The 23114-nt window shown below is 40.3% G+C and overlaps 1 protein-coding gene across 2 annotated transcripts in view; it reads left to right on the top strand.

Annotated features, from left to right (window-relative positions):
- The window catches only part of Ctl2 (Choline transporter-like 2), a 72599-nt gene that overhangs the window by 671 nt on the left and 48814 nt on the right, over positions 1-23114 (top strand). The gene's annotated exons all lie outside the window — the stretch shown is intronic.

The following is a 23114-nucleotide window of genomic DNA, read 5'->3' as shown; positions in this document are numbered from 1 at the left end:
CTTAGGAATTTAAAATTAATCTATTCGTCAGTTCTACCATTCACGAATGTGCTTCCGCATGGAAATTGGAAATTTCGGGTAGCGAGTACCATAATTGTGCTGTGTTTGGAGAAGTATTCTGATCAGTGGTATGTTAAACAGAATACTTACCAGGATTTGAGGTTCTCACTATGACGAATATGAAAATGGATGTCTTCTGGGTTGTAGCGTTTCGATCGCCCTGATGATGGAAGCGGCAAAGACTTCTGAAGCGTTCGTAAATTAATACCAGACTACACGGCACTACAACGCAGAAGACAGCCATCTTAAAACACAACACTTCTCTGTTGTTGGTTTCTTCGAACCTAGCGTTCAGTGTTGGCAAACAATAAATTCTCTGTGTTGGGGCCATGGACTAGTTCTGGGTGTAAGCTATTCTGCATTGTTTACTGCGTTCTTTCCAGCAAGAATGAAGACGGCTTTTCGTTTCTCTTTGTCGTTTCCACATCACCTGTCATAACGAACGGTGTGAAAATAAAATGGTGCAGACAGGGTGGCGTTTACTGTTATGACTAACAAGTGCTTAAAGTTGGGAGAGGAAAGTACGAAGTATGAGCATTCCTCCCCCTGGATAGGAGGCCGGGTGAGCCTCAGAACCAGTCTGGACATTGCGGCGAAGAGAAAAATCCTGTCTCGTCGGGAATCGAATTCCTGTCGTCCATCACTGAACTGATGAAGCTGTACGGCATAGGCCCTTTATGAAATTATGCAAGAAGTTTCTCACCAAGAACGAAGGCAAAGTACACATCACAAATATTCTGTAAACTCACCTGGAAAATCACGTTTTCTTTGTGCACACGTTTTTGTGCCTTGATACAATGAACAAAAAATTTGAACTCGCCACAAAACTAAAATAACTCAAACTTAATGTCGTTTAATTATTGTGTGTCTGCTGTAAAACAGAGCTTTCGTGCATCCTGAAAGGAACGACGAAACACGTTGTTGTGTTATATTTAAAACTAAAACATCTGCTATGAAGACACAGATCTCGTACTAATGGACTGAACCTTTCTGATCTCTGGAAGAAGTTTGGCTCGTTGCAAGTTGAAGACTAACGAAAGTATGTACCCGGTGTGATTAGCTGCTTCACTAGGGCAATTTAAATTGTTCTGTTCATAGTTAAAATAGCTGAATTTGGCTAACTGCTGTGGACCTTGTAAACAGGGTGTACGATTTAAAACGCATCCAAACAACAATTACGTACTACAGTACATAAATGAAATCAAAAGTAGGTCTGCTATCTGAGCTGTTTCTAAAATTAAGAACTAAAACTAAATCTTATTGCTTTGATGTCACCGAAGCTCACAGATAATGTTGTATAATAGGTTGCGTTTTAAATTAAACAGACTATAGATGGACGGGTGTAGTTACTGTGAAATTTAAATGACGTGCAAATACAAGGATTTAAAAGTGTACTTGCTGTAAAAAGGCAGGGATGTAACTCCAAAAAAGTGCACAGAAGTTGTTTCTTCGCTGGTGGTACGAAAAAATGTAAAATTATAGCCGTTCCTCTCGCATTTAGGCAAGAGTCAATTCAGAATGCCTGTTCAAAAAATAACTGGTATCGTTTTATTGCGTGGTTTTCTTTTTCCACAACGTAAACTACCTAGATGTTCAGAAGTCTTGATTCTCCCAATGTGTACGAATGTGATACATTATCTATTATCTCAAGGGAAGAAACATAATTTTCAGACGTTTAATATTAAAATGCAGAACTATGAGAGATTAAGTAGGATCTGATGTTTTCACGGCGGTGAGTCTGAAGATGGCTGTCTCCTCATGCCCTGATGATGGAGGCAGCAAGGACCTCAGAAACGTCGGTAAACTTCTACCAGACTTGACGGCAGAACAACCAAGAAGACAGCCATCTTATCTGCAGGAGTATGTGGGATAGAGTAGATACTTGTGTGAAGTAATGAGGAAGTGTGTGATGTGTAATTTCCTTTCTACAGTAAAGCTTTGTTATAACGAACACTGATACGATTTCATGGCTTTAGCGAACAAATGACTGCACATTTAATGCACCTAAAATTATGTACAGAAATTCTCGTATATTATAACGATCGTGCTTCACGGATACGCGTAAATTTTGTTTCTCTGGATTTTTTTTTAAATTCTGCCTTATCCTTTTCAGTTGTTCATATTCCCAAGACTCCATCAGGCCAGTTTTGATGAACACCTGTACCGTCAGGGTCGTCAACAGTTTCGATTTTGTAAAAGAACAAAGCAAATTTTATCTGCGTTCGACGCATGGGATATTCCTACGTCTGCAATGATTTCAAATTCCTTCAGAAAGGTCTGCTTCTTATTATTAGGAGACGTAAATAACAAAACCGTTGCTGAAGGTGAACTTAATTTTGCTGAGTTTATGAAACAGAGTGAAATAAAAAATAATCTACAAACATGTTCCCGATATTTAAGATTTCGTTCACGCCGATAACGATTTGGCGACATCTGGAGTACGTACAACGATATAAAACGCATAATTCCCCCAGTGTAACAAAAATAAGTCATAGAGATGTCAAAGTAAAATCTAGTGAACAAATTTCCACATCAAAATTCGTTTCAGATGAACAAGGTAATAACTGGTATCTGTACATATCTACATTTTTTTTTGCGTTTTGATTGTCATTTTATCAACATCTTGACAAAGTAAAATATGTTTTTATAATAGATTTGATTAAATATTCTAAATATGTAATCGTTTCTTGTAATTTGATACGTGATTTTTTTAACGTTGGAGCTGATAACGGTTATAACGAGCAAAAGTAATCGATCCTGCTGCACTCGTTATGATCGAGTTTTAGTGTGTACGTTAATATTTTATGTTTGGCCGAACGTGTAAGTCAGATGGGAAAAACAAATGAGTGCGTAATTTAACTTGAAAAACTTTGTGAAAGCGATTACTTGGAATGGAGAGGCTGAAGTGGTAGTATAATATTAAAACGATTCTCAAGGAAATTATCTCAGGTAATGCGGATTGGATGTAGCCCATGATGCTCAGGATTGGATTTGTATTTGTGTTGTCGGCGTTGAACAATCGGACCAACGCCAGAGAATTGCAAATAGATAGCTCACAACGCATTTTTATTAAAGATTTTGACTAGAAAGTGTACAGGCCTTAATGCAAAGAACACCGTAGTCGTTTAAAATCTGTGATGCACACTAGAGTTATTTCCTCAAAACAGCAGAACTTTCAATCTCAATAAATTTGTTCATTCGCAGTGTTTGTATTATTTTTTTCAGTTCGTTTAAGGTTTTACGCTGAATTCATAATTTCCCAGATGTCGCATTCAGGTGCCATTATAGCATGATTAATATGTTTCATGTTCGAGGTGAGAACGTCATCACAAAACAAGATTTTTGGTGTCTGAAGAATGAGCATTGTGCTATGTTCTAGGTTCTTATGTTCAGTTGTTCGTGCTGTTCCGTGTTGGTATCCGTAATGCAAAAGATGTTTAATAAAAGTTTTAGGTCATCTCATTCATTATAATCTTTTCAAACAGACCCTGAACAGATGATAATGTTACTTGCTTCAGTTGCAGATAGTGCCAATTTATTTTTTCTGGGATGTCGGTGTATAATTTACATTTCTGTTCTCCATTCACTCTTGCTTCAAACAGGTTATTATCAATGTAGAATTTGAGGTTTTCATGGCTGTGAGTCTGAAGATGGTTGTCTTCTGGGTTGTGGCGTCGTGTAGTCTGGTAGAAGTTTACCGACGTTTCAGAGGTCCTTGCTGCCTCCATAATCAGGGCAATGAGTGACACATTACAAACATAAAGATTAAATTCTTAAAATTCTTTCTACCATCGAGCTCAAAAACTTACTTCTAAAATCGAACAGATTAAAATTTATAAAACTATAATTTTACCTGTTGTATTGAATGGATATGAATCTTGGTATTTCATATTGCGGAAGTTTGAGAACAGGGTACTGAAGAGAATATTTTGGCCTAAGGAATGTAACGGAAAGCTGGTGAAAATTAGAAACATTACATCGAGTATAATAAGCCTGCAGACGAGACATGTAGCGTGCAGGAGATTAGAAATGCGTACAAAATTTTGGTCGGAAAACCTGAAGGGAAGAGAACTTGGACAGGACAGGACAGGACAGGGAGGAAGCTTGTGTGAACACTGCAATGAACATTGCGGTTTCATGGAAAATGGGAAATTATTTTTACTGGCTAGACGACTGACAGATGCCTGCTTCATGAAGTTAATGCTCGTTACAGTTGCGAACTCTTCCATCGGTAATGGTTTCGCCGGACGGAAAATATATCTCGTGTTCTGGTTACGACGCGTGCGCACAATTGTGACTCACTTGAACTCGCATACCTCACTGTGTCATCATGTTGGCAGCAAGAACATCTTATCAGGGCCGCAATATTTGTCATAAGAATACTGATTAATATCTTTCCGGTTACTTTATATTTGATGTCGGGCAGTTTTTCAAAACGAATATCCTTTTAATCTGTTATCAGAACTTTCGATTTATAGGCTATTCAGCAACGCCACCTGATCTAAGGAGATTGTGATATCGAATGAAAAGATGACGTGGACGGTGAAATGCGACTGGACGGAAGATTTCTTGACGGGTTCAAGAACTTTCCCGACTTCATGTCGGTGTCAGCCCCTGTATGCGGTCATACAGCGACGCAGTCGTTTTCCAGAATGTTGATACTGTTCATGGCCCATATGTAGAGCTCTGGTCAAAAATCTTTGTACGACAGAGTCTCCTGGAATACCCGCATGATTCACCCATTGAGAACCATTGACCGAAGTTAAAATATGACCGGTTTAAGGCGAGCTTCGAACTCGGTGTCTTCGGATTACAAGTTTCCTTGTTGGTTTTACGATGCTATAAAAATGTCTGTACATCAGTCGTCCAAAAGATTTAAAACTGTGGATCTGTATTGGCATAATTTTGAAATCGAAAACAGAATGTGCTGTGAAGAACCCAAGAGAGGAAGGGAGGATACGGAAGTCCAGTCAACCGCGTATTTCCAGAGGCCCACTCCTGACATACACAGGCCTAAATGTGGCTTGCCTTCAGTGCTGACATTGGGCATACGTCATCGAGATGTTATAAAATTAAACTGAATTATTTCAGAGTCTTGTTGCACAATTTGCCGTCCTAGCAAAAGAGCGACCTTGTGTATCTGTTTAACCTAGAACTCCTTTGTTACATCAAAGTGGTCCCTCTGATTACATCGTTGTAGCTTGGAACAGGGTTTTATTTTTGCATTGTATTTATATGTTCTATTTAACGATGCTGACAGCAGGGCAGACTACAGAGCGTCGAATGGTAGGATGGTTGTGCGTTCTTTGCACGAAGTGCATAGAGAGAACGCATTATGGGCTTGTTGTCCGTCCGTCCGATTCAACTCGAGAACCACTGGAACGATTTGGAAACAGTTCGATGTAGAAGTTCTGTCAATCTGCACGACCTCACAATCGTACGTTTGAGTTTCCTGGTAGCGGTGATAAATTGACGGACGAGCAAGGTCTTGGAGTGGACATTTAGGTGCTGCTGTCGAGACTTGAACGCCGGATCTCCCGAATACGAAGCAGGAATGCTAACTATTTGGCCGTGACGTTTGGTTTTTGTGGTTTAAAACATGAATACTTAAGTGTGGGTTAAGCGGTGTAATCTTTTGTTTACAACATAGTTGGATGACAGTCCATTATACAGAAATTTAAATGTTATGTGACAGACACGTGTGTCATGGAATCTTTTGTGTCTTTGTTGTATATCAGATGTTCGTGCATTTCTTATATCATCCCTGGAAGAAATAAACTCCAAGTTTAGTACAGGAATACCTCGGATATATTACGGGTTCGGTTCCAGACCACCGCAATAAAGCGAGTCACGAATTTTTTTGGTTTCCCAGTGTATGTAAAAGTTATTAAGTGTGGAATAGCATTATGTCTAAAAAACAATGCGATAACATTGCGAGAATTACCAAAATGTGACACTTGCTGTTGGAAAAATGACGCCGATAGACTTGCTCGACGCAGGGTTGCCACAATCCTTCAATTCGTAAAAAAACGCAATAAAGCGAGGTATGTTTGTATATAGGCACACTAAAATGCGCTCCATAGATCCTGTCTGGATATTAATACCAATATTTTATATTTCTCGATGTAAATGCCTGCAGCAAACAATTCTTAACGTAACTGTACATTGTTTAGGATCTGATTGCACTGTTGTTAAATTCGTCGTCATTCAATCACGAAGGTAAGCGATTAGGTTGGTCCGTTTCGGTATCAACATCGTGTTGTCCCGTGGTATTTTAAGACATCTTCCTATTGTGTGGTATTTTAATGTTTGTTGTGGGAGTCTGTGGTCGTCTCTGCGATGGACGTGTTGATATCAGTCCAACCAAAAAGGCTTAACTGATAGCAGAGTCTTACGCGATGGCGGGACACCTGCACTTGTTGGATTAGACCATTTTTCTAGCGTAAGAAACGCAAACTCGTAAACGATCAACGGTGCCTAAAATCTGTAACGGGATATGCTTCCGCTAACGGTTTTTTCCGTGTCGGAAAGTCTTGGCATGTTCAGGCTAGGTGCTATTATTATTGTGGTGGTAGATGATCCCATCAGGAAACTTGGCCTTCATTAAAAGGAACTTCGGTTGGACGGATGTCTGGGAGTTGAGCCCAGAAGTGTTGGGAACGCTTCGGCTGATGGCCTCTGCGACGTTGACTCATGGACTCATGATCGGGGAAGGTGGGCGGTTCCCTTTTCAAGTTATAAGTTTCCTTGCAGGGAGGCCATTTTAAGTTCTTCTGGAATAGCCCATCAAGAATGAAGGGGAAATCTAAAGTAGCACTTGAATACTTTTTTTTTGAAATCCTGACAAAGAAGCATATAAAAATTCTAATAGTTACTTATCTTAGCTAATATACTGAAACGTCTGTTTTGCTGCGTTGTCAAACCGTTATGCCTTTGCTTTGCGGAGCCATTTGTAATTGATTGATCATTTTGTAATTATGCCTCGGCTGTTTGTACAGCTTTTGCAAAAGAAAGGTTGGTCTTATGACCTAGGACTCTTATCAGCGGGATACGTGTGAAGGAGCGATGTCAAAATGATATGATGATATCGATTTTGTCGTAAATCATGTAACGGGCCGGCTTCGAATCATTGGCTTTAAAGTTAGCTGTAATTATTATGTGAGCATCTCCACTATCAGTGGATCACCGTTCTGTCGTCACATATGCTTTTGCGAGATTGTGTAAATCGGATTTCTCGTTGTAATATGTTCTGTTACTTCTGGATACTTTCGGTAACATTTCTGTAAGGTTATTTACGTCGAATCGAGGTTTTCTGATTTCGTATGTTTAAGTAGACGTGTGAGTGTAGTAAAGAAACATCAGACGCCAGGTGTTTGCGTTGAATGTTCTCAACAGACTGTCTCTGGGAAAATAAAACCATGTTATTGCTTTCAGAATGTTACAATTTCTCCTTCTCTTTCCGAAACGTGTATTCGTAAGGTGATTGGTTCTTTCTCCCGATCTGTTTCCGAATTGGTTTACTGATTTGAATTCGAGTCATGATCATCATCTTCTTTGATTTGCTGGTTTCAACTCACGAGGTGCCGGTTCGGATAGCGTCGTGACGCCATGTCATATACGTATATTTTTACGTAATTCGATTAATGTTGTTCCCACTTGCCATCTGGTGAAATACTGAAATGGCCTGTCAAAGTATTGAGTTTAAAGAAGTTTGAACTTCGTGGGTGTATGTTCTCGGATAACCAACTGATTTCCAGCGATCGAAATCCGAGAATGTCTGCCAGCGACCCTCGCAACCAATGTTCTTGACATATCGGGGCTTTAACGAATTTATTGTCGAAAGGGTAAAATTCTGACTTCAGCCTCGATGGGTGGTCAAAGTCTGATTTCTACCTCGGACCAGACAATTACTGTTGTATATAATTACACGCCATGGATGAGTGAGCAGGTTTTTGTAGTACTCCATTGTTACCACAAAGCATCTTATAAGAATTAAAATCACTGCTATATTCTGGTTGAGAAGAATGTATCCTACTTTTGACTTCGAAATATCGTCTCCGAAGCTCGCACTCTATTTCTGTCTCGTCTCGTCTCTGCTTCACAGCCGTGTCGGAAGGTCGGAAGAACCAATGTTTCTCTTTGTGTTCTTTGTTTTCTTGTCTGTTTCAGACTGTTGTTTAGATGTTACAGCCCAGGTATGTGAAAGCGTTCACTTGTTCGGGTGTTGTATCTTTGGCTTCTTATTGATTTTATCCTCACAAAAACACGATGTAGGTTTCTTGGGTTTATAATTTCTCTCGATATTTTCACAAATGTGGAGCATGAATTCTAAGCTAGATCGCTAGAGATTTGTCAGATTGGCGACGGTTTTCGATCACAAATTTTTGTTATGTTTGGTGTAAGGCAGCTCGTGACCCGCAGGTCGCATTAGGCCGTCTTCTACATTTTATGCTGTCCTACCCAATTCTCGAATTATATACGATGTGTGGCTCCAAATACGCCAGTTTTAGCAAGTTTTAAGTTTTGTATGCATGTCAAGTAGCTACTAATGCCTTAACTACCTGGCTAACAATGCCTCGCTGGCTGCTGCTGGCTAACGATTTCTGATGTGTCCCAGATGGGAGTACCACTAAACCGTGAAAGTAAGATAGAAGATTTTTCGGTGTAATTTCGGGTCCTTGTGATGACGATTACAAAGAAAGATAATTGTCTACTCGGGTGTTGCGACGTGTGGAAGTTTACCGACGTTTCAGGGGCGCTTGCTTCATCGCCCTGATAATGGCGCCAGTAAGAATATCTGAAACGTTGGCAAACTTCTACGAGGCTATACGGCGCAACATCCGAGAAGACATCTTCAGAACGCTTCTTCGGTTTTTGAAAGTGTTAGCCGGGTTAATACGGTTAACGTGAACGCTCCGCCCCTGGACACGGTTCACTTGCGTTCATTCAAACTAACTAGATGGCTTAGGGAACCCGAAGGTTCATCACCGAATTAACCAAAGCCCTCCACCGGACCAACAAAATCCAGTCTCCTTCAACTCCTATCTCCCATAGATCCCGCCTGAGATTATCCTCCCACCTACGTCAAGGTCTCCCCAGCGGTCTCTTCCCCTCGGGCTTCCCGACCATTACCCGGTGCACACCTCTTGCCCCATCCATGCATTCCACATGTCCCGCCCATCTCATTCTTCTCGACTTAATCACCCTGACAATACTGGGGGAGGAGTGCACATTTTTAAGTTCGTCGTCTTCTCTCCTAGGCCCAAATATCCTCCTCAACACCCTGTTCTCGAACACCTGCAATCCGTGTTCCTCCCTCTGAGTGAGAGGCCATGTTTCACACCCATACTAAACAACAGGCAAAATTATTGTTTTGTATACTTTAATTTTCGGGTTCTTAGAAATCAGACGGGAAGACAAAATACTTTGAAATCAAAATTAACAAGCATTTCCAGAATTTAGTCTCCTCCTAACTTCCTCATGAGTGTCATTTTGATTTGTTATTGTTCGTTCATTCCAACCCTTTTATTAATTAGGTAGCATGCACGCCCTGGACTGCGAGACTAGATTCCTGCGTAATTTTGTTTACTATTAAGGATTTATCAAATCAGTCACGCTAGTGTTACATGTTGCACAGGCGGCCACGTTCCACTGCTGCCATCTGCTGATTGATCCCTCACCTCATTCGTTTTCTTCGTTCGTGAACTTACTCCGAGAACAATAACTGGATAATAACGCAGGGGTGCCCAACTTCAGGGCACGCCTCTTATCTTTATGAGTCTTGGCAGTACAGCTCGAGCAGAAGGACGCAGGACACCAAATTTGAATCGTTGCTGACACCATATCAGTGTGTTTGAAACAATCATTCGGAATAACAGTGGACTGTTTGTAAGCACGGATGAAGAGGTTCGTCAAATTGGAAACCCATTTAGCAACTCAGGAACTGCTGATTGTGTCGTTTTATATTAACTTTGATGTTTTATAGGTCAGCAGCAAAGAGGTATGACTGAAGGCGTCTTTGGAAAACCCAGGCGTATTTCATAAGAAGAAAGAGGAAGTCCTCTTACACTAGTACTTTGCTTGGAATTTCAGTTTTTATTTTCCGCTGATACTTGCAAAACAATAGAGAAATGATTATGAACCGTGACTGGACTTTCAGGGTTGGTCATTTACGTAGCACCGACAGGAAAGAAGACGTTTATGCTGATTTAATAAAATATCATGAACAGGAAATTAAACAGGGAGTGTGGTTTCTGAACAGTTTGTAATCTTACTTCTTTCTATAAAATTATCATCATATCTAACGGTGACAAAAGCGTGTCTGCTCCGCTACTATCACAGTTTGCCTACGTGTAAGGAGTGAATATTTATTAACAAAAGTTAAACGTACTTTGGAAGCATCGTGTTTGTTTCTTATAAATTGTTTCTTGTCCTGAAAAAAAGTCTAGCAATGTAATTGTTCAAATTTGTCTTCGATGTTTATTAATAATTTTGTCTTAATCTGGCCCAGAAGAGAACCGTGTTGTATTGAGTTTCAGACAATTATCATGTCCGCTGTTGCATGTTGCTTGTTCTTTTGAATATGACTGCCATCTGAGATGTTACACCGAGTAGTCTGGTAGAAGTTTACCGACGTTTCATAGGTGCTTGCTGCCTCTATCATACCAGACAACACGTCGTAACGTGCCAAAAGGCAGTCATCTTCGTCAGGAGAACCCGAAATTTCAGATGTTCTGTTAGCTGTGTAAGACGTGCATAGGTGTTCATATCGCATTGAGGCTTCGTGGTAATGAGACACTTTGATGAAAAATTAATGGACGAGAAAGATAACAGCATGTAAAAACAGAATGTTACATCATGAATTTTATGGTTCTGTGTTCCGGGAAATGGAGATCAATTCGTGACACCCGGATCCGGTCTCTCTTTTAGTGTTTATTTTTATCTGTTAAACATGCATTTATGATTTAAGTATATCGAAATTGTTCCTTACATTTTAGGCGGCTTAAAAAGTCAATAAAACTAAAGGAGGAATTCTTGTCCCGCTATTAAATTCGGTCTCCTGAGTTTTCCGTCGTAGGTGAATGGGTCGAATCATTCATCAAAGTGAGTTCCGTTTGCAATGACAAGCTTAGGACCAGGAAACGACTATCTCATTGGAGTGGGCAGCTCTTCCTGAGGTGGTAGTCTAAGCTTGTCAGGTTTTAGTGAACTAAATCTTTATGAAAAGACTTGGCACACTGTTTGAGCGTCATCTGCGAGAGAAACTGAAAGTTTCATCGAGTTCCGGGTAGATGGTAACACTCTTTGTTTTCCACTGCACTGCGTACGTCGTCGTGAATGAGGTCAGTCGCCATGAACCCGCAGTAGAAGGCACGGTGTGTGGAATGGTTTATCGAAACTAAATCGAATACACAGGTCAAAAAGATATTTCAGAACAGCCTGTCACAAGACGCCACCATCAAGACCATCGACACGTTCCTAGTATAAACAGTTTTGTTCAAGAATGGTACAGGACGTTCATGTGTGTCTGATGAAAATGTCTATAAAGGATACGTACAATCGTCTGCATTTTACGTAAGTGGACACTGTCTGCAGCACGTGAGTTGCAAATGCCGCATTCGAAAGTGCATCGGGTGTTAACGGAAACGTTGTCTCTCTTTGCTTACAAGTTGCAAGTGGTGCAGGCAATTACGCCAGATGATAGGGTTATTATTAAGTGTACTATCTTACGACAGGTCCATTGCTCTGCCCAAACAGAGCTCTCCAGTTGTCCCTATTCTCGGCTTCTCGCTTTAATTCCTGGTAGCCGAAAGGAATTTGCAGTGACCATGCCTGAGAAACTATTCCAAGATAAATAACTCCTGAGGAAAATCATGTTCTCTGACGAGGCTGCATTCCCCTTTTCAGGGAAGGTAAACAAACAGAACGTATGTATGTATCTGGGGATCGTTTATTCGGAACCTTTTTCTTTGGCTGTAATATCCAGTGGTTAATTTGATATGCTGGAAAAGAAATTTATTTGCAGTTACCAGAACTGCAGCCTGTCGTGTTCTTCCGGCAAGGCGGTGCACCACAAAACTGGAGCTTGATTGTATTTGCATAGCTGAATCAGCGTTTCCCAAACCGATGGAGTGGCCGTGCTTGTCCCATGTCTTGGATGGCAAGATCACCGGATATCACACCCTGTGATTTTTATTTTTCCTATGGGAATACGTAAAAGACTGTGTGGCCCGAAGTCCGGTGGCCGACATCAACGATTTAAAGGACACATTCACAAGCTGCAGTGTATATGAATGTTGCTTGAATATTTTTGGACATTGTACGTGTGTCAGATGTTGTTCATGTTGAATGTTTGTTATGTTCAGAAAAAGAACTGTGTGTTTCTCTCGCATATAACGCTCAGACAGTGAGTATTTATTTATATTTTCCTAAAGGTTCTATTCATGAGTAAAATTATGAAAATAATTTATGTACAGCCTGTATACTTTGATGTTATGACAGACATGAACATATGCATGGGTCAGTGATGATGGTCTGTTTAAGGTCAAAACTCGGCTGTTCAATGAGCATGTTAAATGTTTTTGGCACAGTCAGATGAGAGTTAGTTGATTAACGAAAGATTGTGAATTTGGAAGAGGCAGATTTCGTGATAGAGACTTGTTATCGGTTAACGCATCTTAGGAAAATTCATAAGTAATTATGTCGCTTTGGTTTGAATAAGAGAATATTTATCTCGAGCGCGATCATACAAGTTAATTAATTAGGTTGATGACCTCAAACCGGAGTAGGGCTAATTTTCAGAATAAATATACCACGTTTGTTTCCGAACATTCTCTGCTTGTACTGGTAGTCGTACTGTGACTGTAACGTTGACGATATCGATTCCATAACATTCCAAATCGACATCTTACTCTGATTCTGTTCTTCTGTGTTCTGGCACCGTTTAGACTCTTCGGCAGATGTCAACGTTTCTGAAAAATTATAACTCTGAAGATAGAGATAGTATGATTCTCCGAAATGTCATCTACTGACGAATATACCCGGCGGCACAACTCAGAAGATCATCATCATCATCATCATCTTCACCGCCGTGAATTCATCAAATCTAAAATCTTATTGGCCTGTGAACTTTTGTGTTTTATACAGCTGTGTTATATAGCCACGGTGGTCTAGCGGTTAGAACGCTGGCCTTGTAATCCTGGGGTCTCGGGTTCGATTCCCGGCGGTGCCCGAATTTATAACTTGTGTTGGGCAAGGCCGTGGTCTAGGCAACACGGAGTTTTCCTCCGGGGGCTTCCCCGGTTTCTCCGTGGCATCCCAACAATTACTCCATTCACACACAGAAGAAGGCAATGGCAAACCACTTCTGGATCATCTGCCAAGAACGTATATGAACAGGTCCCAGTCCGAGAAAAGGATGGAAGGATCTTGTTCATATGGACCTGTCGTCAGACAGAACACTAAATAAATAAATAATAACAGCTGTGTTAAGTAACCCAGGACCCGTTGGTTTCTGGCCTCTTCACACTCGTCATGTTGCTTCAATGCAAGTCACTCGAATTCCAATGCCATGAATTCAATATTACCCCAGAACATAGAAAATTCCATAAATATTACCAGAGGATGTTAAACCACATTATCTGTGGCTTTTACGAATTGTTAATCTTCTGACTTCATAATTGTGTTTACTTCCTGGCTGTACACTGTTTTCATCATTTTAATTTTAATTCTAGCATAGTCTGCAATTAACTCTTGAACGTTGAGTTCCATTGTCTCTCGCATTTCTGCACCATTAGTCTACTTAATCGCTTTCAACATTTCCTGAAATTTCATTCTTTTGGTGCACATTACAAAGGTTGTGACTGTCATTACTCCACTTATCACTCGTTTTGTGAACGTTAACAAGAAGAAATATTGTTAACAAAACGAATTACGGTGGATTCCGGTTAATTGGGACGCATCGGGACTAGAACACTTTGGCCCAATTAAGCAGCTGCCCAAATTGTGCGAAGTTCCACGTAAAGAGTTAAAAAGGTTTGTTCTTTAAGATTTGTCCTAATTAACGGCTGCCCCGATTAACCGATGGCCCATTTAATACTGTATATTCTTTGTCTGTTTATGAATAAAACAAATTTTATAGGTTTTATTTTACTTTGTTACTTAACGATGAGTAGAAAAATGCGAAAGGTGAAAGATTATAACGGAATACGTACAACCGAAATTAAATCAGATCTAGTACACAACATGTTTCTTTAATTAAATACTCATAGCTACAAGAATATAATTTTTTAAAGTAATCGTGCATCTGATTATCAATTTAAAACTTTGGCGTGATGCAGATAATCTGTTGTGATTGGTATGGTACCTTGGTAAAGCACGCGTTTGCAAATTGAAGTGAGGAAAGTTTCATAAATAGAAGTGTAAGTGGGTTGAACGGCTGATGAAAGTTATAACGTATTGTTTCAGGGATAGTTGTTTGGTGATACATTAGTTTCTGAAAATCAAACTTCGTTTAATCTAAATTACGGATCGGATATCATGTAAATTCTTTTTGTGGAGGTCATAAATTAGAGATTTTTTTTTTTTTTTTTTTTTTGCAAAAATTGCCACACGTTCTTGTCAGTTTATTTGGTTTGTATGTGCTCAATCAGTTATTTAGGCTACGAATTTATCTTATCTGATACCTAGGCTTAACCAAACATTATGAACTATTGGAAATAGCGAGTCAAACCTGTCACACTCTTATTAATAAAAACGAATATTAGTCATTCCAATTTATGCCCAAGTGTCGTGCTATTACGTCCAGATAACATCGCCATGTGGAGAGTTCAAATACCAAACTCAGTGATAGCTGTATGTGATTTGAGGTTTTCACAGCGGTGAATATGAAGATTTCTGTCTCGAATTCGGTATTTAATGTAAAGATTCCGTTTGGTTGCCGCATTATCGATTATGTGAATGACTGAGATGATATTCTTTGTATTTCGTGTATTTGTCTGTATCCGACACAGATACTCTTTAAGTGTGATCATTATCATCTTAATTTCAGAAATAAGCGTGCTTTATATCATGGTTAAGGTATGCAATGGCGATTTTATCGAAGACGGCCCTAAAGTTGTTAGTTACGTGTCATCTAGACAGTGCTGTGTATGCTGTCAAATTATTTACGGTGTGGCGCATCGGATATGAGAAAGTATGCCCCACGGTCACATTTGACTGAAGGCTTACCTCTCAAAGAAGAATAGCTAAGTGAACGAATTCCGTGTAGCAGAGTCCTGAGAAGTTGATAGATAGTTCGCACACTCAAGACCTTCCCATCTGTTTATGGAATCAGATGGTTCATTATCGCGTTCAAAAGAGCCCACAACTAGTCCCTGTCCTGAGCCAGATACATGCTCCTCCCACCCTGTTTTCCTAAGATTAATTTTAATATTATCATCCCGCCTACGCCTGTGTCTTCCGAGTCATCCTTTGTTATAAAAATTTTGCATGCATTTCTCATCTCAGTGCGGGCTACGTAACCGGATTGTCTCATTCTCGAAAAAAATAAAAATACACGCAGATTATATGTTTAGTTACATATTATATGTTGTAAATTTTTCCTGACACCAATTTTTGTATATCGTGAGAACACGCGTGCTCTTAATACATGCTTTGATACTATAGGCCTTTATGCTTAACATTTTTCTCATCGTCACCACGCCCAGGTTGGTTGTGGGTTGATCTAGTCTCCGGTCCATCAAGTTCCTATGGGATTAATCGACGGGAACGTGAAACTTGCCACTTGCCTTCATCTAGCGCCGAAGAATGTGAGGGGCTATGCCTCCAATATCTCCGTTTGCCTCCGTGTCAATGTGGTTCTTTGGCACAAGGGAAACTTACATTTTACGAAATAGATTAATGATTTTGCGCCTGCCTGGATGCATTGTCTGCTGATTAGTAAGGCGTATGACTTCATTGTAGTTTCTTTACTGTTGATTAGCTATCTTCAGTACATTTGTATGAATCATGCGCCTCTTTGCATCAAACTTGGAGAGTGTATTCAGTGCCTCCTGCGTTCTTTGCGACGTGCATTTAGAGGTATTTCCCGCTTTGGCAACCTGATCGGTCTTCCTTTCGACTTTCCTCATCTGTCATTTTGTTATCACCGCTCTAGGATATTCAAAAGTGTGATTTTGAGGTCGTGCAGAATAGCACAAACTCCACATCAAATTTCTTCCAAATCAGTCCAGTGGTTCTCGAGTTGAATCAACTGGACAGAGAGACGGACAGACACAACAAGCCAATTATGCGTTCGTTATGTACTTTGTACAAAGAACTCATGGTGGAACATTAAAAAACAGTGGTGTACAAAGTAATAAAGAACGCAATAGGAAATACTGAATGCAAGAAAGTGGACAAGGAGGGCTCCGTCATCGACAGTTGTATCTTTCGTCGGAGCAGTGGCCATTATTAATTTAGTTATCAAGATCCAGATTCTGTGGAGTCAAACTGCTGGTAGAGGTCGCGCGAGAAGTGCTGGCACTTGCGCAAAGGACTGATTTTGGTCGTATGAGATGGACCCGTCCGAAGCACGCGCTAGAGGGGTGTCAGCTTCAGTTGGTTTGCAGCTCTAGTTGTGTTTAGTTCGGTGCGTCACCGCAACTGAGGCTGTTCGACCCCAACTACTACTGAACTCCCCTCCCTCGGCTTACACATCCCGAGTTTAGGTTCCACCATTACTCGCGCGACCTACAGTTCTGGTGCAACATAAAGTACGTTTTGACATATTAAAGTGTGTGTCTTGGTAGAACATGTGAACACTGTCTTCAGTTCAACATTTTCCTGAAATAAAGGCTACCAGCGCTGGTAAAGTACTTAAATTTGTTAAGGAACGCCTACTGACGAGTGTTGTCATTTCTCAGAATTCTAACTAAAAACAACGCAGACAGGACAAAGGGAATTGGGTAAGCGGCGAAACAGCACTTTGTATGTTATCCTCAACTCACTCGAGTTTTATCTTATTGATAAGGAATCTGATGTGTTGAATGCGGCGCGAACTGCAGGTTACGGGCGGGTTTTCCGATCTGTCATAATGCTTACCAGATTTAATTTATTTATTCTTTAGGATCTAGAAGATGTATTTAATTTACATACCGAAACACTTGGACGTAAAGGTGTCTTTGTAGACGTTGAGATGTAGACAGAGTGTTTCTGAAATACACGGCACAACTCTGTGGTTTGTTCTGTGCACAAGAACAACGAAGAAGTCTGGGATAGAAATTAAGTGTTAACTCGTTCAAAGGAAAGTATTTTAATTTACAAATGACTTATTCCAGCCATACAGACTACTATTTTGACAAAAACAAATTACAAAGAATTTGCAATGTTTTACTTGGACTTTTACAGAACGCATAGGATTGTCGCACGCGTTCAGAAATGCCAGGCGTGTTACAAATTAACTGTCTGTTGTACTTCTGTTACATCAGTAGCTACCGTATCACACACAATACTTCTAAGATGACCCCAGAAATACGAATCCAGGGGTTTTAAATCAGGTGATCCTTGAAAATTAAGGGTCCATGCTTACGTAGATATTTTTCGTTGTTTCGTGTACTGAAGACGCCTCTGAAATGGTGCCGGTAGTATACTGTTCTGGAGAAATTGCATGTGGGTACCGAGGAACACTGCGAGAAATCTCAATCATCGATCGCATATCGTCTAAATTTGCTAGTCAGACGTTGTACGTGCTGATTCCGTTTGAACCGACTTCTGTTAACAACTTATAAAGTTCTTTCTTAAAGGTATTTATTTCATCTTCCCACGCACTCCCCCTTCCCTTAAACAGTGGCCGATAAGGAAGTTCCGAGGTGTTTTGGCAAAGTGTTTTGTGTGAGTAATTTACTGACCTCGTGTCTGTGTCCGTTTGTCCCTTAATAATACCTGTATTTAATAATATTACAGAGGCATGGGGTCTTGGGATCGAAACCTGGGCAAGTGAACACTTGTTTTCTTTCATGCAAGCTCCATGTTGTTATTTTATATGAAACAAAGAAGCACTGGCCCAAAGTTTTGTATTTTCCGGGAGCCTTTGAACATACATCATTGGATGGCCCTATTGCAAGTGGCGCTATTATCAGTCCCACCTCACGAGTTTGGTCGTCCGCCATGGCGGTGTTTCCAATTGTAGGAATTTAAAAATTTGAATTTATCGCAGTCCACAATGGCATAACGTCCATAACAAATTTTATCTAAATCCATCAAGATGTTCCCGAGTTGAGTCTTGCGGACGGTGGACGGTCAGTGACTTAACCAACCCTATTTGTATTTATTTCATGCACATTGTGCAAGTAACGTATAAAAAATAATAAAAGGTCCTCAGTATAATGAAAAGCAATCACCAGCTCGATAAACGTTGTCTCAGACAGTGGACAATGCCCTACTTAATATAATTTAATCTGAAGTACAGGTGGAGGATGTACATGTCTGCTAATACTGATATCTGCTTCCGTTAGTGAGCATTTTGTCTACTTTACTTTGCTTTAACCGACGACCCTATCAAGTTTGCTGATAAATATGTACTAATTTAGCGTTTAATTTGTACATGATAAGTAGTATGTCGTTTATCACATTTAAACGTTATGTAACTTACATCTGTCGATGTGATTCGAGAATTAATATTTCCTGAAGTGGTTTACGCGTACTTTACTTACGTAAGAAACTCATTTAGTTGATGAAATTTAAATTAAAAAAATAGCATTAACAGTTTCATGCTATGTGATAGTCGTATTGACATAATCACTAGTACGAGACCGTCTTTGGATACTAAGACCTGGAGCATAACACTTTCGGTTACTCGCAACTTCATTCCAAAAATTATAGATTGTACAAAAAACAAACACCTTTACAGTATTCTTACCTGTTTGGGAAGAATATATTGCTTATGGAGACCTATTGATTCTTTATTCAGCCCTGAAGATGGAAACATATGTCTCTTCTACAAGTTGGCATCTGGCTACAAGTCCGAAGTGAATCCCATCACACGACATCAACATCGACATCGTCAATGTTAAATTTGCCGGGCCTTAGTTAAGTTGTAAACGTTTTATACAGAATTTATAGGCACTGATATGTGTAGTGGACTAAGGAGGTGCCAAACCCACAGTGGTCATCTCAGTATCACTGCTGAAATTATGTGAGGGTGTCGAGCCAGGGATAACTACCCCCTGCAACCCTTTCCGTAGCTCTGTCAGCCGCTTTCCCCGAGGAATCACCTGTAAAACATCGTCCATCCCAGTGTTGCGCAACCTTTCTGCACTCGCGGTACACTAAATATTGTCGAAGAGTCAGCGAACCAGTCCCATTTTGTATATTCTTGGGGGGGGGGGGGGGGGGGGGGGTTAGATGGTTTATGGCAATGATTCTTACAAATCGACCCCAACCGAAAAATGTTATATTTGATGTTCATAATTATCAATCTTTATTATTGTCATTTATTTTAAATATATTCATTATTTGAAATAAATTAAAATATATTTATACATATCATTTAATCATTAAAACTTAAAGTTATTTATATTTTTAGATGTAGATTATATATAATTATTTCACAGTATTCAAATCAGTTTTCCGCAACCCACTGCATATGAGATATTTTTATGGAATATGACAAACACTAGATATGAGCAGAAAAAATCTTAGATTTAAAATAAAGCTAGACATCAATAATTATCTAATTATTAAAATCTATAATCCATTTAATAGCGCTGTGGTTTCCGTTTACTGTCACCTTTTTTGCAGAAAAATGCACAGAGTAGCAATAAAAGTAAAGTGGAGGTGCACATGTTTTGCTGCAAAGTGGTTGTGCTGTTTTCCAATTCCATTCAGTAGATCTTGTCTGCCCGACCTTAATGAAGAAAATGAAAACTGAGCAGAAAACAACATAAAAATTATTTATCTCATTATGGTTATAATTATAATATGTGGAAATTTCGTGGCACACCCAGATGGCCTTCGAGGCACACCGGTTGTGCATCACTGGTCTATTCTATGATCACGCTCTTGGGAAGAACGCAATTAGAGTAGCTCATTCCTCGGATCCATGCGAAGGAAGAATGGATACCTGTCCCACCTGCCTCGATCACGTGTAGGGGCGTGTGCGTACATTCGGCTACTTCCAAGCCTACAAATCTGATTCTGGAACTTGCTCCCCGCTCCACTGCCTCGCTCTGTCTACCAGGAAGTTCAAAGTTTAATCTATCCGCAAATAATTTTGAATCTGATCTCTAATACAAGAGGTCGTAGGAACGGAACCTACACAATTGAAAATCATCATTATCTCTCTAGTATCTCTTAACTCGGCAAACAAGTTACACAAATAATACCTTTGCTCCTTTTCCCTTCATTACATCTAAATAAACTTCGTAAACCATCTCTCTTCCTTTCTTATCAGTCTATGAAAAAATATTCAAAAAATCTGTTACTAACCCATTCTTCGGTGCTTTATACAATCATAATAATAATCCGCGAATCAGAAGGGACCGAGAACGTCTTACGAGCCAGTCAGCAGTTAGGTCTGTCTGCTCCAGTGTGCCCGTGCAGCAAAGATGGAATTCCCGCTTGACAGGTTCAGTGCTGCTGTCCCGTAACTGACTTAGTCATCGTCCTTGGGCTGTTGGCTGCCTTGAAACGTTTCTTTCACTCATGTCTTGGCACGGTACACTTTCCGGGAGACCGCAAGAAGACGACAGCTTTGTTATTGTAACAGTTCTGTGTACGCTTGTTGAATAAGAAGGCTACGTTCGGGCTTTAAATCTGCCGTATGCCGTGTCTAAATAATGGAGGCCGCTCTGCAATGTGTTTAATTATTTTACGCTTTCTTTATCCAGAACAACTGGACGGTTAAAATAGTTTCTAACCTTGATCCCAATCATATGACCGATGACTAAGTAATTTATAAAATTACTTTAAAATGTCCATAAAGACGGTCTTTGCCCTAAAAATACTAAAAGTTTATAATACTGCTAAAATAGTCGATATGACTTGTGACGTTGTGTGGAGCGCAGACTCCACTTCGGAAGAACGTACTGATGTCAGCCCTGAAGATGGAGGCAGTATGTTTCTCTGAAAGTTGGTGTTTTCATCGAAGTCCCCCATGGGGAAACAACTCGGAAGACGAAAACCGACATTTTCACCACCGTGAGAACTTCAAATCTTATACAGGCGTGTGCTAAAACAGGTGATAACCTTCTACGATGTGCGTTGTGTAGTCTCACTCATCGCCCTGATGATGGAGGAATCAAGGACCTCTGAAATGTTTATAAATTTCTACCAGACTACATGGCGCTGCAACCCAAAAGACATCCATCTTCGTAGCCACCGCCGTCAGAACCTCAGGTTCTATATAACTGGAGTCATCCATGAAGATGATTCTGGAAACTGAATTGCTGTAAACTGCAACAAGTAATTAATGCATGCAAGGACCTCCTTACTCATCGCTGATCGATAAATGTTCTTGATGGTGCCCAGAAATAATTCCATTGGGATTTTCGTCAGCCTGTACGTGTTCGTTTTGATAAATATGTCACTGCGAGTACACGTTGTCTCGTCTGTGAACATGATACAGGTCAGAAACAACGGAACAGCGCATTGATAAAAGAGTCAGGTACTAATTTCTTGCTGCCGATATAAGTCTTCTGGTTGTAAAGTCTCTACACGTTGCAATTAATATGGCTGCAGCAGCTGTTCATGACGGACTGTGTCCACGCCGATGGTTGTGACATGAAACTTCCCTCGTGCTGATTCGAGGGTTATTTCCTATCACATAAACGATGTCTTCGTCTGGGCTGTAGCCCGCACCAGAAGTTGGCAGCTAGTATGCTATATTTCTTTCGGATTTTATAGTTCTGTTCAGTCGGCTGATCCATGACTGGGCCTGCGTTCGGCGATTGAAACCACTCTCCTTTATTTCCACGTTAAAATTAAATTACAAATCGTCTCGGATCATAATTATTTCTTTCCTTCATCGTAGTTGATCAGCTTCCCTGCAATGGAAATAACAAAAAACCACGGCCGATTATAATACGACGAACACAGAGAAATTTAATTCTAACCAAGAAATTTCCGACTGGGAATGGAGATGATTCAGACCAATGTGTATTGCTACTTGTTACTTGTTTGTGGTCATACAGTGTCCTCAAAATTGTGCATAATCACAGCGTCGCTAAATAAACTAAATATAAATAAAATGAGACAGTATTTGCATCTTGCTGACGTTCTGTGGTTGTCAACATATTCCTCGACTTGCAATATAGTTTTCATTTTGGAATCGCTTTGTAACAGAAGAAAGAACAATTAGAAATCGTTGTGTCATATCATGGTAATAAATATTTGAAAGCGTTGTCCTTGTGTGTGCGCGGTGTTTAAATGACGATTGCATACCTCCAGACAACATGTGTGACCGCGCGTTTCTGGGTTCGAGTCCTGGAGAGCTGCCAAGTTAATGGAGGCAAACTATGATTTGGTACGGGCTGTTTGTTAAAGATTAAAGCAGGAAGTATGGCGCTAGGTTGCCGGCCGCAATCTTCGAAGGGCCACCTGCAAGCTGAAATTTGTAATTTAAAACAAGTACCATGTCGTTTGGTACAGTTGTTGGTACAATAGCGGCGAGAGCTATTTGATGTGATGCAAATGTTCTGGAAGGTCCGTCGTCCACGTGAAGTAGGGCTGGTGTGACCAATCAGGCCATTTGTTAAGGTTTTGAAAGCAAAAAACCTTTAAAAACTAAGGAAAGGAAAGTCTGGCGAAGTTGGGAACACCGAGGGCACTCTAGTCTTGGATTCAGCCAAGGAAACACCAAAAATTGTTCTTTCTCTTTGATTCTACGAAAGTGGCCGTTAATTACTTAGGATACTTAGGCGACCCGTTCTTCAGTGCCTTCAGCATCTGCGGGTCCCAACATTCGATGTCTTTGATCTGTTAGACATTCGGTAGGACTCCTTGGACGAGTGGTCAGTCCGTCGCAGGGCCTCTACCTGTACACAGGACAACGCGGACAAACATCCATGGCTTGAGTG

The sequence above is a fragment of the Zootermopsis nevadensis genome, unplaced genomic scaffold, assembly GCF_977971745.1.
Source record: "Zootermopsis nevadensis isolate Lab colony 2312 unplaced genomic scaffold, Znev_1.0 Znev_ptg000061l, whole genome shotgun sequence".
In the NCBI taxonomy this organism is placed as follows: domain Eukaryota; kingdom Metazoa; phylum Arthropoda; class Insecta; order Blattodea; family Termopsidae; genus Zootermopsis; species Zootermopsis nevadensis.
The sequence above is the reverse complement of the archived record's forward strand: the minus strand, read 5'-3'. Positions and strand labels throughout refer to the sequence as shown.